The sequence below is a fragment of the Saccostrea cucullata genome, unplaced genomic scaffold, assembly GCF_032062105.1.
Source record: "Saccostrea cucullata isolate Sc308-1 unplaced genomic scaffold, CSIRO_AGI_Scuc_v1 ctg816, whole genome shotgun sequence".
Taxonomy (NCBI): domain Eukaryota; kingdom Metazoa; phylum Mollusca; class Bivalvia; order Ostreida; family Ostreidae; genus Saccostrea; species Saccostrea cuccullata.
The window spans coordinates 238,328-254,193 of NW_026927602.1; positions in this window are offsets into that span (position 1 = coordinate 238,328).

A 15,866-nucleotide genomic window follows, 5' to 3' on the forward strand; every position below is an offset into this window, starting at 1 on the left:
AAAGTTATACCAAATTTGTTTTGAAAAGAAGTCATCGTGAAATTAGATCAAGTTAACTGAAAGCACTTTGGCAGGAATATATGTATTTGAGGGGAATAAAAATCAATTCAAATATTCATATATTTATGTCTTTTAAGCTTTACAATTCAAAATAGGGATTGAGGCCTTGGATTCATTCCGAAATCATATAATTGTTACATCGACTGGTCCACTGCCAGTAACACCAATTAATTTGTTTTACAAAAGACACGAATTATATTTTAATGCATTTATTTGTTTCAAACCATACTGCCGATTTGTCCCAACAAGAATCATAGTTCAATGCTTTCACAAGGACCCTAAAAATTGAATACTTTAGATTAGATTTTCTAGAATACATTTATATGGACAATCATAAACGTTTGCTAATATAATTACTTCTAGTTTCTGTGTGCTCCTTGTAATGATGGGGAAATAAAGGAAAATCTGTAGACAAATCAGCATATATATTGTCTGAACAAGTTTTATGGAATCCATAAGTCAGCATTTTACTTTGACTTAATGATAGTTTGAATTCGCTGACAAAGTCATTGAAACGCCAATAGAACTTGCTAACTAATGACTTTAAATGAGATTATTGATATCCATATTCATCAACTTATTTGTCAATAGTTTGCCACGTAATAGAAATTGTTTATCTGTAGTGTATAATTTTGCGCATTGAATCAACTGCGAGACATAAACTTTATATGTAGATTATAAGAGTAAATTTCTTCATACATGTAAGCAAGGAAAGTTGACGATGAAAAAGAAAATCCATTGTCATTACGTTAATCAAGAAGCTTTGTTGTTAAGTTACATCAGCATCATTTTCTATATAAATATCCTTAAATAAGTGAAGAAACAGATGTGTCAGACTTTGTGGTAATTTGTATTTTAAGGCAGGACCCAATAGATAGATCAAATTTTTCCTCAAATTCATTTTTTCTGAAACTTTTATATTTTGTTCTATGATTCAAAATCTCTCTTTATATATGATATGAAAGAAATTCAACCACACATTTTTGCCCACTTAGTCTGAAATATGGTCTACCAGACCCCTGTAAGAAGATTGTAAAATCAGACACTCGACTTGAGAATAAGCCTAATTTCAGAATTATCAATTGATATGTTACAAGATTGTGTTATAATTTTGATAAAGATAACTTTTTTGTTACTTTAACTTAGTAGGTCAAATAGATACTGGGCCATTTGAGAAAAATGTTAATAAAAAATAGAACATACATGGCGTTGGAATTGAAAATTCACATGTTAATATCCTAAGAAAAAATGTGTAATTCAATTTTTGCAAAAAATTGATAGAATTATTAAAACGGGTCCCAGAATAGAATGTGTAAAAAAAAAAAAAAAAAAAAAAATTGAACCAGTGGTTTCTGATATTTTGGCGATTAAAAAAAATTCAATGGCAAAAAAACTAAAAGATTCAGTAGATGACGTCACAGTATTGATTTTTGGCCTCTTGATATGACCTGGACCTTTATAGTACACAAAGAACGGTGACTCCTTATCTGTGTGTCCAAATATCAGCCCTGTACTATTTATTGAAGAAAAGTTACAGTGTATTTTATATCAGGCTGTTACATGCTTGTTTATTGCACTTAGATAGCGTAAAAACATTCCAAAATGTACGCTCCCAAGTGACCAATATATAGGATTCTCCGATTTTTTCAAAAAATTTGACGCAATCATGCCAAAACTTGTTATTTTTCTTACAGGGATCATTCATTGATGTCAATATAGTAATATTATTCTTTTTTTTCTCCATTATTTTTTAAGAAATGAGTAAAAATAGAATTCATGAGTGTTTTGTACTACCATAAGCTCACTGGAAAAAAATTGAGTCAACATACAAATGGAAGAAACTGGAAATGGGGCAGATTTAACGATTATAGAACTGTAAAACTGGGTTGTTTTTGAAAATTATTGGACAATAGCATAAAATAATTCTGAAGATTACTGTTAATGTATTATATGAATGATATGGGAATAACAAACAGTATTCAATATCAAAGTCCATAAAACAATACAAAACAGGAGCAGAGCAAACACGGATCTCTGAAACATCAGAGGTTGGACCGGGTGCGATGGAGAAGTTAGCATCCCCTGTCGACCGGTCACACCTGCCGTGTGCTCCTTGTCATGATCGGGAAATGACGGGAAAAATCCGTCGTCAAATCATTGTATAGATAATGGACTAACAAATAGTATAAAAAAAATTCAGTTAGCATTTGACTCGATGATAAATTGTATTTGCTGACAAGGTCATTATATCGACCAAAGAACTTACAAAATGATAATTTAAACGAGACTGCTGATATTCTTGTTTCATCAACTTGTCTGTCGATAACTCACCTCGTTTTAGAAACTGTACCTACGTAGAGAATGCTCTTGCGTATCGAATCAACTGAAATATATAAACACCGTATGCAGGTGATGAAGGTATATTGCTGCATAAGTAAAGGAAGTTGACGATAGAAAAATCATCACGTTTATGGTAGAGCTTGGTTGTTAGATTACCATTAATGTCTTTTCCAAGTAAAATATCCCAGTATGATACAGATGTGTCAGACTCTGTGGTATCTTTTATCTCAAGCTCCCCAGGATATATCGTATCGACATAGGAATGGAAATTACCATTGTTAATTGACCACGGGTCGTCAATATATGTAAATGTTGATTTGAAGGCCACAGCAAGTGTTTTCTTCTTGTCATGCATAAGATTTTGCACAAATTCTGTTTCATATGAATACAGAAATAGGTCTGCTAATAACGGAGCGCAAATGGTACCCATGGGAATTCCAATAGATTGTTGGAAGACCTGGTCACCAAAAACCACAGATATTGTCAATGAGAAACTCAAGCATCTTTTTTATGTCAACTGCAGAGTACCTTTGTGTGCAATCAGAATGTGTTTAAACAAAATTGTTTTGCAAATGACCAATGACCAGGTAAGTAAATTTACGAGTTCCGTTTTTATTGAAAAAGCAGCTGTCAATGATATCAAAAAGCCGGGACTTTAATTTATCGTGGGCAATGGTTGAGTATAAAGTTGAAAAGTCGTAAGTTTTTAAGCTGTTGATTTTTGTAAAATCTTGTGATTTCAAATTGTCAAAAGTTCTTTGGAATTTTTGAGTATCCACATCTGATTCATACGACTTCTTGAATATATCTTAAAAGGTAAATATTATTATATTGTCTGGTGTAGGAAGTTGGCGCAGTACCCAAAAAGTGCAGTTAAAATCAGTATATTGTATTTTAAATCCTACAGAAAAGTAATTACATTGTACAGGTTTGTATTTTTTTTTTAATGGAAATGAATATGTTTAAAATGTATTATTAACTATGTTTCTTCAAATTTTGGTGTTTATGCTTTAAAGAATATCAATTTTATAACGTTTTACAGACACTGGGTTGAAATCCGACTTCTTGAAAAATGGCGGCTGAGTTGACACAGGCTGCACACTGCATTGAGATATAGAGTTTTGATCCTGAATTCACTCATACAGAAATGTACAAGTCATAAATGTTTGGTATACAAGGGAATATTTTCTGGTACTTCGTATTTGAAATGACTGATATGAATAACGGAAACTAAAAAAAGAAAGACATGTCTAAGAATTAGGCAAGTTAAAGTTAAAGCAATAAAAGCTGACTGCATGTGCGATTTCATTAGAGAGGACAGACGAAAACCTGGAGAAATTGTTTTTTTTTTTTTTTTTTTTTTTTTTTTGTTATTTCATGCCTGCATGTGCATACATATACTTTGTTAACATAATTTATTTTTCAATGTTTGATTATATCATAGTGATTAAGATATTTCATATCAGATAATTTAATTTAAGATATTTCATATCTATAATCGTTTTGATTAATTACAAAATGTGATTTTGATAATTGGAATATTTTCCAAACTGTTCACAATTGTACGATGGCCGATATGAGCCATCAAATTACAAGTAAGAGTAGCTATATTTTGTACGCAGAATTATTTGACTTTAATAGTATTAAATGTACCACTTTGTACATTGTACACTTTGTCAATGGCAAAACGCATGTAGTTGTAATATTAATTTGTACATGTACAAATCTTGAGACAAAATACACGCGAGACTTCCTTACATTCCTTAGATTTATTAGGAAGATTATCTGTAAACTTAGAAGGGAGAAAATTAAAAACATGCGTTATCTGATTTTCTTCTATTTTCTCCTGTTCCTCACATTTTTAGTTGTTAAATTAATATCGTGCACCTTGCATCAATTGATCGCAAAATGCAACGAGATTGGTTTTTTGGCCTTTGATCTCAAAATTTAAATTTTTGCATCATAGTATATTTTGCAAGTGTCTTTATTTAGATTTCTCGAAATTGGTTTTGTTAATTATAACTTTCATTTTTAATAATCCAGAAGTGAAAAAAGAAATAGATATATTACATGATCAGTACCTACTGGTCCCTGCTGACAAAGCAGGCAACAACATTGTCTTCGTTTGTAAGGCTCATTATGTAAATTGTATTTTTGAAGAACTTGGATTTTATTCTACAAGTGGTAATCCGACTTATACTCATAGTTCCCTTTCTAAGGAAGAAATTCTTCAAAATTTTATGTCAGTTTTGAATATTTTTAATATCCCGAAGAACCAAAAGGATATTGAACTACCATACATTTACTGGATTCCGAAACTTCATAAGGATCCTTACAAACGATACATTGCGGGTTCCAGTAAATGTTCCACCAAGCCTCTTTCTTTACTCCTCACTAAGATATTGACAGCAGTGAAGGAAAAACTCCAAGAGTACTGTGCAACATAGTTTATTTTGTGTACTAGTAGTTACTCCATATTTGTCCATAATTTTTTGGTCAGTGTTGGTTAAATCTGTGTACAAAGTTTCATTAATAAAAACTTATATTATGTCGCACTTTTGGAACTGCTAAATAATTTTCACCTTGAAAAATTAGAGCGGTTTAACACTGCGATACATATATATGACTGCCGTCACGAGAAAAGGGCCCTTAAGGTCAAATTTTCATAAAATGACTTTTTGGTGAATTTTGATAGCCGGACTCTTTCTGAATGCAAATATACATGAATTTTGAAAATATCTCACTTTTTCAGTATTTTATGAGCATTTTAGTGAGGCGCTCCAAAAACAACTTTGACGCTACTCACTGAAAACGTAATGACGTCGCCTGGGTCTAATTCATTCGTAGAAATTCTTAAAATTACGTTATTTTAATAACCTCAATCGTTTTGAGAATTTAAAACTTGAGAAAGTATTTTTTTTCTTCCAAGCGACTAGTATGTAACTATTCCAAAGGAATTTCGTATATTATTATTTTTTTTATACTATTTTAGAGCAGATCTAGTTATTTCGTAAAAGGGGGGTCTAGAATCTAGGAATGCATGTACTAGTAGTTCATACATGTAACATAACCAATAGGGAAATAATATTTGCTTAAATCCATACAATTTTTTTTTTAATATATAAAATAATCTAATTCGATTTATAAAATATATAAAGCACTCGGACACTTAATGATTAAAGGAAATATGTACAGAGAGAGAATCCCATGCAGAATGGCACCGCGCGCAAAACGGGGCACCCCCTTGCAAAAAGCACATCGATCCCGACATTTAAAAAAATCATATGAGTCAGCATTCACTCACCAACACACACGCACGTAACTTTGTTCCCTATAATTGTTACGATAGGATGAAAAACACCATGTATTTTCTGTATCATCGAAAAATTCAATTGTAAACTTGTTTTTAAAAACGTTTGTTCCGTTTATAAAAATTCATGAATTAAAAAAAATATACCATACGTTCGCTACTTCCATGCAAGCGGATTTTAAAACTTTTACTTTTTTGAATATTTTATTTAAAATTTTTAAAGCTCTAAGGTTCCATTGTTTGAACAATTCATTTTTTCGCCTGTCTTAGTTATGGAGTAGAAACATCGTAAATAGGCAAAAACATGTACAATGTACTTGTAAAGGATTCTCTTATGAATTGTTTATATACCGTACCTTAAGTTGAAACTTTCTTTGAATTTATACCTCAAATTGAAACCGTCTTTTAACTTGTTACTTTTTTAAAAGTATACCATAATTAAAATCGGTTACAAATATTTCTGCACCATAACATTTTTTTTTAATTTTGTGGCACCTGTACCCTGTTTAACTTGAACACAACATTTGTATATTTTTTCCAAGGGCCGCTACTATGATCTGAAAAAAATGATTTATGTATATTGTATGATATAATCAAACGAGATGGTGAATTGTGCTGTTCTTTTCTCTTTCTTATATATGTTCACTAAACGCCGTGCTTGACTTTTCTTAGCTGCAGATCTGTAACGTTATGGTTTTACATATTTGTCTTTGACCATGGTCAAAGACACATAGACTTTTCTGTGTGAAATTACAGTTCCATTAAAATTTTAACGAAATCTATTTGAAACTGAAACTGAATAAATACTAGTATATTTTTACGCAAGAACGACAGGCCCGTAGGAAGCCATATTAGGTGTGTGTGCAAGGGGGGGGGAGCTATATTTTTTAAGTTGTGAGCACTTTCAACCACCAAATATTCCTTGACAAGCAAAACAAAATCTTCCACGCGTCCATGAAAGGTCATCTATTCATTTTTTCCTTCGTAACAATGGCTAATCAACTTGACACCTTATAGGTTTTTTCTCATTTCGATGCGATTGTCTCATCCACTAATGAAATATTACGTCCAGCACACGTTCATGCTTTTTGTATGAGGCGATGCTTTTAATTAAGTAATAATATACCGCTCTAATTTGACTCTCATTCGCTTAAAAATTTATGCAAACCATTGTTTTCCTAGTTATTACTTCAAAACATAACAAACATATTATAAAAACCCACACATTTGACTCGTATCTTCTCCTGTCCCCACACACTCATTTGAAAAAAAAGGGGGTCAGCTTATCTTAAAATCAAAGTACTGAGACAGTACTGAAAGACGGGGTCAAAATAATTTTCATGCTAGATTTGACAAATGTGCTTTTCTTTTAACGAGTTTTGATAATTTTTAAATTAACAAACTAAAAACAAAAATGTGTATAATATAAATTCGCGTTTTATTGATTTGAAGTAGAAATTTCAATAATTGCTAAGTCTAGAAACCTTTTTGAATTGTCCGAATTTCACCTGGTCCGAATTAATATTTCTCCGGAAGTAAACAATGGATGATGCGTACGCAGTCGTAATACTACGCAGGAGAGTACTTTGTTTACTAGTGTGTTTTACAATTAATATTTTGAGTTTACGTTTACAAAATGCTTCATTAATTTGATTTAGAAAAAAGTTCATATCGCTTTCTTCAGTTTGATACAGAATGTTTATATTTTGGTCAAAACAATTTCTGCACTCTTTGATATAGCGTAGGTTTAATCCATGTGTTATCACCACGGCTTCCTGTTTGAGGGCTCTGACAGTAAACTAATAGACGGGGTCACGTGACCCCGTCTAAAAACTACTCAACCAAAAAAAGGGAGAGGGGGGTTGTGGAAACTCGAATCCAATTTCGCCGTTGGGGGGAGGGGGGGGGTTAGGTTCAATCTTCTTTCAGTGTCAAATTTTTTTAATCAAACATAACACACTGCCTAATTCTTTTGTAGTGCACGAATTTGACTATGCCGCAACAAAAAGTGTGCATCTGTGTGTGTGCAAGGGAGGGGGGGCTGACTTTCAATGTAGCTCCCCCCGTTGCTACTTGCATGGACTGTAATGGCCAATATTTTCTTTAAAAGTAGAAATATTTGTGTTTGTTTATTAATTCCTTTCCGTAGAGTCATGTTACATGTAGGATTATGATATACTAGTAAAGTCTTATCTCGATTTTAACAAAACTTAAAGAAATTAATGTCGATAGAGATATGCGGGGTATTTTGATACATGTATCAGATTTGAAGATTTCAACGCAGAACGTGACTTATTTATTTCAAATCATGAATTCAATAGTCAGTGAAATATATTTCACGCACATTTTCATAACTTATGGAATTACACCCATAACCACTTGTCACTTATACTTTTTGCTCTATCTATAGTAATGTATTCTTAATACATGTACCCATATATCTGACATTAGCCAGAAATTCGTACGTCTTTTCGCTTACTGTAATCTATATATTTTTTTTTCTTTTGGTTTATAAATATCTTCATTCATAATATCACTGTCGATGCAATATTGTTAATTCCACCAACATACCAATACAGGTTCGAGTAGGATTTCATTTAATCATTTTTTTTAGAAAACAATAGTAATTTTTATCATACAATTCCTTTGAATGTATTTATTTGATCATTTTATATGTGTTTTTGAAACAATTTTTTTTTTGCCAAAATTTTCGTGGCATCCCCATCCTCCGTATTTTTTCCCCTTTTTTCCCTTAGCATGTTCTCTTACTGTTAATTTATATGAAAAAATGTTGATGTAGAAGGTTTCCCAGTATTTTTATTCAATCAAAGAGGGACTTTGTTTTTACCTTGAACTTTAACCGGTCTTTTAATTCGGAGATTTTTTTGGCTTGTCTACTTACCCCCTCCCCTTTTTTTTACACACTTTAAAATCGACAGTTCACCGAAGGCTGGCTATCGGGGTACATCAGTAAGATTAATTATGGATTAAAATTAAAATGGCTAAATACATTTTAAATTAGGATATAAAAGTAGCGCTTATAAGAACGGTAATTACTATATGTGCAAAGATCTCTCACTCGCTCTTTTTTCTTTCTTTTTCTCTCTCTCTGAAAAAAATGTACATGTATATGGAATATATATTTTAATATGCAGCAGCTTTAATTTAGTTATGCATAGACATCGTTTTGATCGCTGTTCCTGTGTCCACAGCAATGTGCATATCCAATGCCCCGTATATATACCAACAAGTTAAATACTTTAACAAAATTATGAATAAATTTGCGTACTAAATAGTAAATAATATCATATACCTATTAAAAATGTCCGTATCAAATTTCAAATTTTTGATACACTTTGAAATTCATGCCCTGTTCACACGACGAGTTTAATTCGCAGTAAATTAGTGCGAAGTAAACTAATGCGAATCAAATTAATGCGAATTAAATTGCGTTCACACGACAGCTAATGCGAAGTAAACTAATGCGAATTAAAAATTTTCTTGTGCAATCAGGCGTCAGTAAGTCTATTATGACGTCATTTGTAAATCACGTCATGTATGCAGAGCTGTCCTTTGATACATCATGTAGAAGCTACAGGTATATTCAATGATTTTAGTGATTAACATACTTTCCCTCAATTTTTGAAACAAATATAGCACAAATACCTATATATAACCACCAACACGTGTCCTGTGGCTTAATTCTGGCCTTACGCATGCGTCAAAATTTAATTCGAATTAGCTTCGCTTAGCGTTCACACGGAGCAAATGCGAAGTAATTTAATGCGCATTAAACTAATTCGAATTAAACTAATTCGCATTAAATCCTCCGTGTGAACGCTAAGCGAAGCTAATTCGCAGTAAACTTACGTTTAATTTGAATTAAACTCTCCGTGTGAACAGGGCATCAATTTTATTTCTTGTTCACAAAATGCAGTCAACAAAATTACTTCGGTGTTTACAATACCGCGACCTTGACGTCGTTTTCTGAACATTGTGACGTCAAAAAGATAAGGGCCCTTTTCTCATGACGGCAGTCATTTAATTAAGCATTGAATTCATATTTTTGTCTGTCTTCGGTCCTATAACACACCTGGCCGTGCCGACAAATTGAATACCGCGCGTTAGCGCGGTATGATAAATTTGTCGGCACGGCCAGGTGTGTTATAGGACCGAAGACAGACAAAAATATTAATTCAATGCTTATATTTACATTCTCTAATTTTCCTTCTTCATAATTGCTTATTTCGTTAATCTTGAATGTGAATTTAACGCCTTTCAAAACTGACGCGGTTAATAGACGTAAGAGCCGTTTGTGACGTCAGATGACGTTGCAAAGTTAAATAACGCAAACAAACATTGCGAGGAAAAAAAGTGACAAATTAATTTAAAACTCACATTTGTAGTATTTTTACGTTAATTTATCAGGATCATAGTTTTTAATTAAATTGAGTCAAAACATTGCACATTTTGGTGTTCCCAGATTATAGAAAAAATGCATATACAATGTAGTTCCTACTGTGTATTCTAACGCAAGGTGACAAGGTTTCGCGTGTGTTATAGAAATTTGAATGTCGTGGATTTCTAATGAATTTCATAAGGAAAAATACATGGAATGTAAATATATTATTATAACAGTAACTTGATCCGAAGGGTCGTATCACGTCGAGTTGACAGGCGGGGATCATCAGATCAAACAAGACGTGAAGCGTCGAGTTTGATCTTATGATCCGCGCCTGCCAACAAGACGTGATAGGGTTTTTCGGATCAAGTTACTGTTATAATGATAAATTTATTATATACCCCCTCATAACTAGCAAAATATAGCAAAAGAAAACTTTAGAGATGAATTGCATAACATTTATTTATAAAACAAAGCATAATAACAAGGGACTTTTTAACGCGTAAGATAAATAACGTCATATTTCTGCGTACTACGTCATCAATTTAGAGAGTGGTGATATGGATTCAGAAAACAACATGTTGGTGATCCGGAAAATCGGATCACGACGTCACGTGATTGCATCAATTAAACAGTTAAATTGAGTGATACACATTAGGTATATAATAATGCATTTTATTTGAAGAAAACATGTAATACAGAAGTACAATTTATGTAGGCTATGGCATTCACGATGGTTATTTTATGGAATTAATAAAGCATCTCACTGCATATTTATAAATAATTTCATTAGACCATACCTTCAATTGATTAATTAAAACCAATGTCTCATAAAACCGAATAGTAATTCAATTGGTAAATTACTCTAAAAGTTCTTAAACTTAATTGTAAAAAATGTTATGAAAACTTTTTTGCTCCATTTATTTTTTAACCACATCGGTAAGCAGAACTAAAACAGTTCAAACATAAAGATACACGAGGATGTGCTTTAAAGAACATTTAACATAGATCTGAAACATCATTCAACATCAACCAGAACATGAAGCGTTCTAGCAAGTATACTTATATGTATCTGTTTCATTTAATGGATTCAAAGTTCTCATGGTATCAGAATTCGGTTTTGTTAAATGTTTTATGAAATGTCTCCGAGTATTTTTTGCTGGTCGAAAAGGTCAGAAATTTTCATAAAATAGTGCAAAGGTATTTTGATATATATAGACAAGAAAAAAAAAAACAAAGTTCCAACATATAAAAGTCCAGTGAAGGCAATAGTAAACAGGTTAGGAAGAGTACAAAACACAATCTCAACAATATTAACGTCGATTGGATACGGCTCAAATACATGTTAGAATTCAGGTAGAAAAGGATCATGCAAAAGAAAGCTAAACTGGAAAAATGGTTAATTAGGGAACTAACATGCAATGTCAAAGCAATATACTGGAAAATAACCTGGAAACCTAGAAGCCATTTTTATTCAAATGAATTTTAAATGACAAGAACAATGATATGCAATTAGTTATAACATTTAAGATATATGGACCATATCTATTCAATTAACAATGTACGTTTTTATTCGTGTATAGATACAAAAGCATATTAATAGTATTTCCTTAATTAAAGTTTCTAGAGTTTGACATACCTAGTTCATATTCAGACACTATGGTTTCATCAATTTTCGTAGTGCTATCAATTTTCAAGAAGAAAGATTGGATTTTGTGATTTAATTTGTGTGGTTTTGGGGATGATACGTAATTTAATTTCAAAGCAAAATAAAAATGAATAACACATTAATCGAAATTAATTCGTTATCAACTGTATATAAATTTCGTCTATTATGCAAAAGCATGCATACGAATAATTCCTCCTTTTTAAAAAAAAAAATTGGCAAGATATTGAAAAATCAATATTGATTAAAAAAAAGAATATTAATATTTTCATTTAAATTATCATTTTACAATTCGTTGGTTGATAATGTATAATGATCATGTTAGCGAAATCAATATATCTAAAAGCGTGTTACCTTGCAAATTTTGTGTGAATTTGTGGTTTGTGGGGAAATGCATGATTATAGAATTTGATTTCATGGTTGACAAAATGTTGATACCACAAGAAAACATTAATAAGCGATATCACAGTTTACCGTTATCAACTGTAAACGAACTTTCGGTCTATTATGCAAAAGCATGCATACGAATAATTTCTTAAAGGTGGCAATATATTGAAAAATCAGGTGATAAAACAGTAATATTAACATTTTCATTTAAATCATCATTTCACACATTCATTGGTTGATAATGTATAAAGATCATGTTAGCAAAAGCAAAACATCTACAAGCGTGTTACCTTGCAAATGCGTCAAAATATTTACAAATTTAGCTTGTCCAGAATTAAAAGGCTGGGTGGTTGTAGCCATTTTTTAGACAACATGGGTCCCCTTAGAAGAAGAGTTCCTTATAAAAATATACAAAAATATCAAATGTTAAAACTAAAATCTACTAAATGTTTTCCTTGCCATATGATAGTTGACAGCTTAAGATACATATCTAAAAATTAAATTATATCTGCTAGTAAATTTGTTGGCCCCACCCCAGTCAACTTAAAAAAATTAATTGAATTTATTGGGTTCTACATTTGTTATATAAAAGAATTTTCTAACATCATTTTAATTATGATTTTTTTTACTAAATTGTTATCAAAGTTTTAGACTGATGCATAAATTTATCCGCTTATATACCTTGCTCAATTATCACAAAATGTATCTCATAACAACGTCTGTTCATTCCAGCAGTGTGGCGTTTGATCTTCGAAAAGAAGAGTGGGATTGTTTGTTTTTTTTTTCTAATTTGACAGAACTACAGTTGGGATGAAAAGACGATTGGATTAATAATCACGCTTTACTTTTACTTTAAATGAGAAGGGGAAACTTACATGAGATTTATCAACTGTGGTACATAAATCGTATGTGCTTTCCCTCATCCATTATTTTCTTCAAAAATTATGCATGAACCCGATATTTGTTTCACGAAAAAGGTTGGTGCTTTAAAATCAGATTTTTAAAAATTTATTGGTACATTTTTAATTAAAATAAATAGAGCAAATTAAGTGTGTAGTGGGTAGAATCTGGCAATTAATTTTTTATTAAACATGTATTATATGAACTGTGACAGCAGTAAATTTTATCTTATGAAACACTTTAAAAGAAATTCCTACACGTTAATTACGTATGAATTGAATACGTTCATGCAATTCTAGGTTTATGGATTTTCAGTGTAAATTTACTCCAATTTTAAGATCCTGGGAACAAAGAAATATAATGAAATAACAAATAATAACTACAGAAAGCGTACAAATCATATTCCATATCATTATTTTGCACAACTGATTATACAGCATTTTCATAATTAAGTTACAAATATTATCATCGCTAGCCATATATATTTTTTTTCCACATTAAATAAGTGAACTCTGACTTTTGACATAAATTTATTTTATAAGTTAAAATGAATGGGTTTTAAAGGGTTAAGACGGGAAAAATTTTTTTTTGGCATGGAAATAAATTGATATATTTCCTTTTTGAAAATGTATCATCAAACTTTAAAATTTGTTAAATAGTCTCTTTAAGTATATTCATCTGCGATCTTCAAAATGACAGTAATCTTTACGATCACGTCATAATGCTGATAAGAAGAGACTATGAAAAACCTCATTTTGTAGGTCTGATGTAAAAATGTTTTAGGATAAACAAAATACATAGTTAAAGACATGAAATATACACGATATGTTGTCTTGGTATAAGCCTTGCCCTCTATCGCGTTTTCTGGCCTTCGCCAAAATACTGCTTGTTTTTGAAGAAAGTGAACATGTACTTGATATGAACCTGACCATGTTTTTAATACTACTGGCTACATGGTGTATATTTTTTCATGAAAAATATTATAAACAATTTTATTTTAGCTCCCCAATGAGTTTGCATTGTTGCATCATTTGAAATTAGAGATAATAAATCCAAACAAAAAACAATAGCACTACTCCTAAGAAAATCTTTATTGAAGTTGTTTTCATCAAAACTTTGTACATACTTATATCTCTATGTAATTTAACTTTTACTCTTAAATTCAATTCAGATATTTGCAATACTGTAGATCACTTAATTTTCGCGACACCTTATTTTCGTGATATAAATAGTCATTGACTCATTCTTAGCGAGGAAATTTTTCACGAATTGCTCTATATAATCTTTAGGAATACTATTATACATGAGAATAAATTTCGCGAGCACACTGTCTCGCGTAATTATGCGAAAATAAAATTTTCGCGAATAAAAAGTGATTTACAGTACTCTATTAAGTATTGAAGCATAAGCAAAAATATTGAAACAGAAGCAATTCTTAGTCTACCTCATCCGTGGCGACACGGTAAGAATGAGTGACGTCATTTTTGCGTTTCTATTCGGTTCTATTTGGCACTCATTAGATTAATACTTTATAAAACTAACTATTTAAGAAAAATCGATTTAACTACCAACACTATTCAATGCTACGATTTTAAACATCACGATAATTGCAAAATAACAAAAAAAACCACGTGCATTCATAAAGTATACAATAGCCTGCAAGGAGACTGAAAATGAATGTTTTAAATTGAAATAATATACATAAATTACATAATATAGTAATTGTAAAAAAAAGTAATGTAATCAGCCATCGATAATATGCTCGTCCTTGTGAAATAATGAAACTTTCGATTGTGTTTATCTCAATATCTTAAAGATTACTTTTTTAAATCGTTTGAAATTTCAGGATAAAAAATAATTTATGACAGATAAGGGTATAACTATATGTATAACTATGTCAAACTTTGTAATTTTTTTTATTACTAGTATTCATGATATAACAATTGCAGTATTGGTGACATTACTTTTGGATCAACCCTTGTACTTTAACATGTAGTATGTACTAAATAACACAGTTAAAACTGAGACATGAACTATAAACATGTTCATACAGGTTTTTTTGACTGGTTTCTATTAAATGTCCTGTTTCTTGAGTCAATGAATCGTCGTAATGAGTTGGTGAAAATACCAACAAAACGTCATTAAAACAAATTTATTGCAATTGAAAAAATTAAATATTTTTTCAAAGGATCATAAAAATATCTTAATGAAGATGAGATATTATAAAGGTCATTTCGTGATTGATGTATTGAATTTTGTTTTCAATTTGTTCTTTGAATATTACGAAAGTCAAATCAAAATCCGGATCTGAATTTATGAAAAAGGAACAAAAATTGAATTTAGAACCAAAGCATTATGTTGAGTGTAGCTGTTATTTTGCCACTTTTAGCAGTTTTAGTTGCAAGTCTTTTGGAAAAGGATGATGCAGCAAAAGCTAATCTAGAAAACCTCCGTCAAATGATTGACAAACCAATGGAATCAAAGGAAGATGAAGAAAGAACAGAAAGAGCGTTTGAGCGTTCCTTGGAATCTTCTATTTCGCTACTAGATGAGGTGACTAGCAAAGCAAATCCCGGGTTAAGGGTAAAACATTGTAAGCCACACAATAAACAAGGCAATAAAATTAAAAAAAAAATTCAATATACTGTAAATCAATTTTTTTTCGAGAGAACTTTATTTTCGCGCAATTATGAGAGATAGTTGGCTCGCGAAAAATTTTATCCTCGTGCATATTATCATTCCTAAAGATTATTTAGAGCAATAACCAAAGTTCGTGAAAATTTTGTCTCGCCAATGAGTGT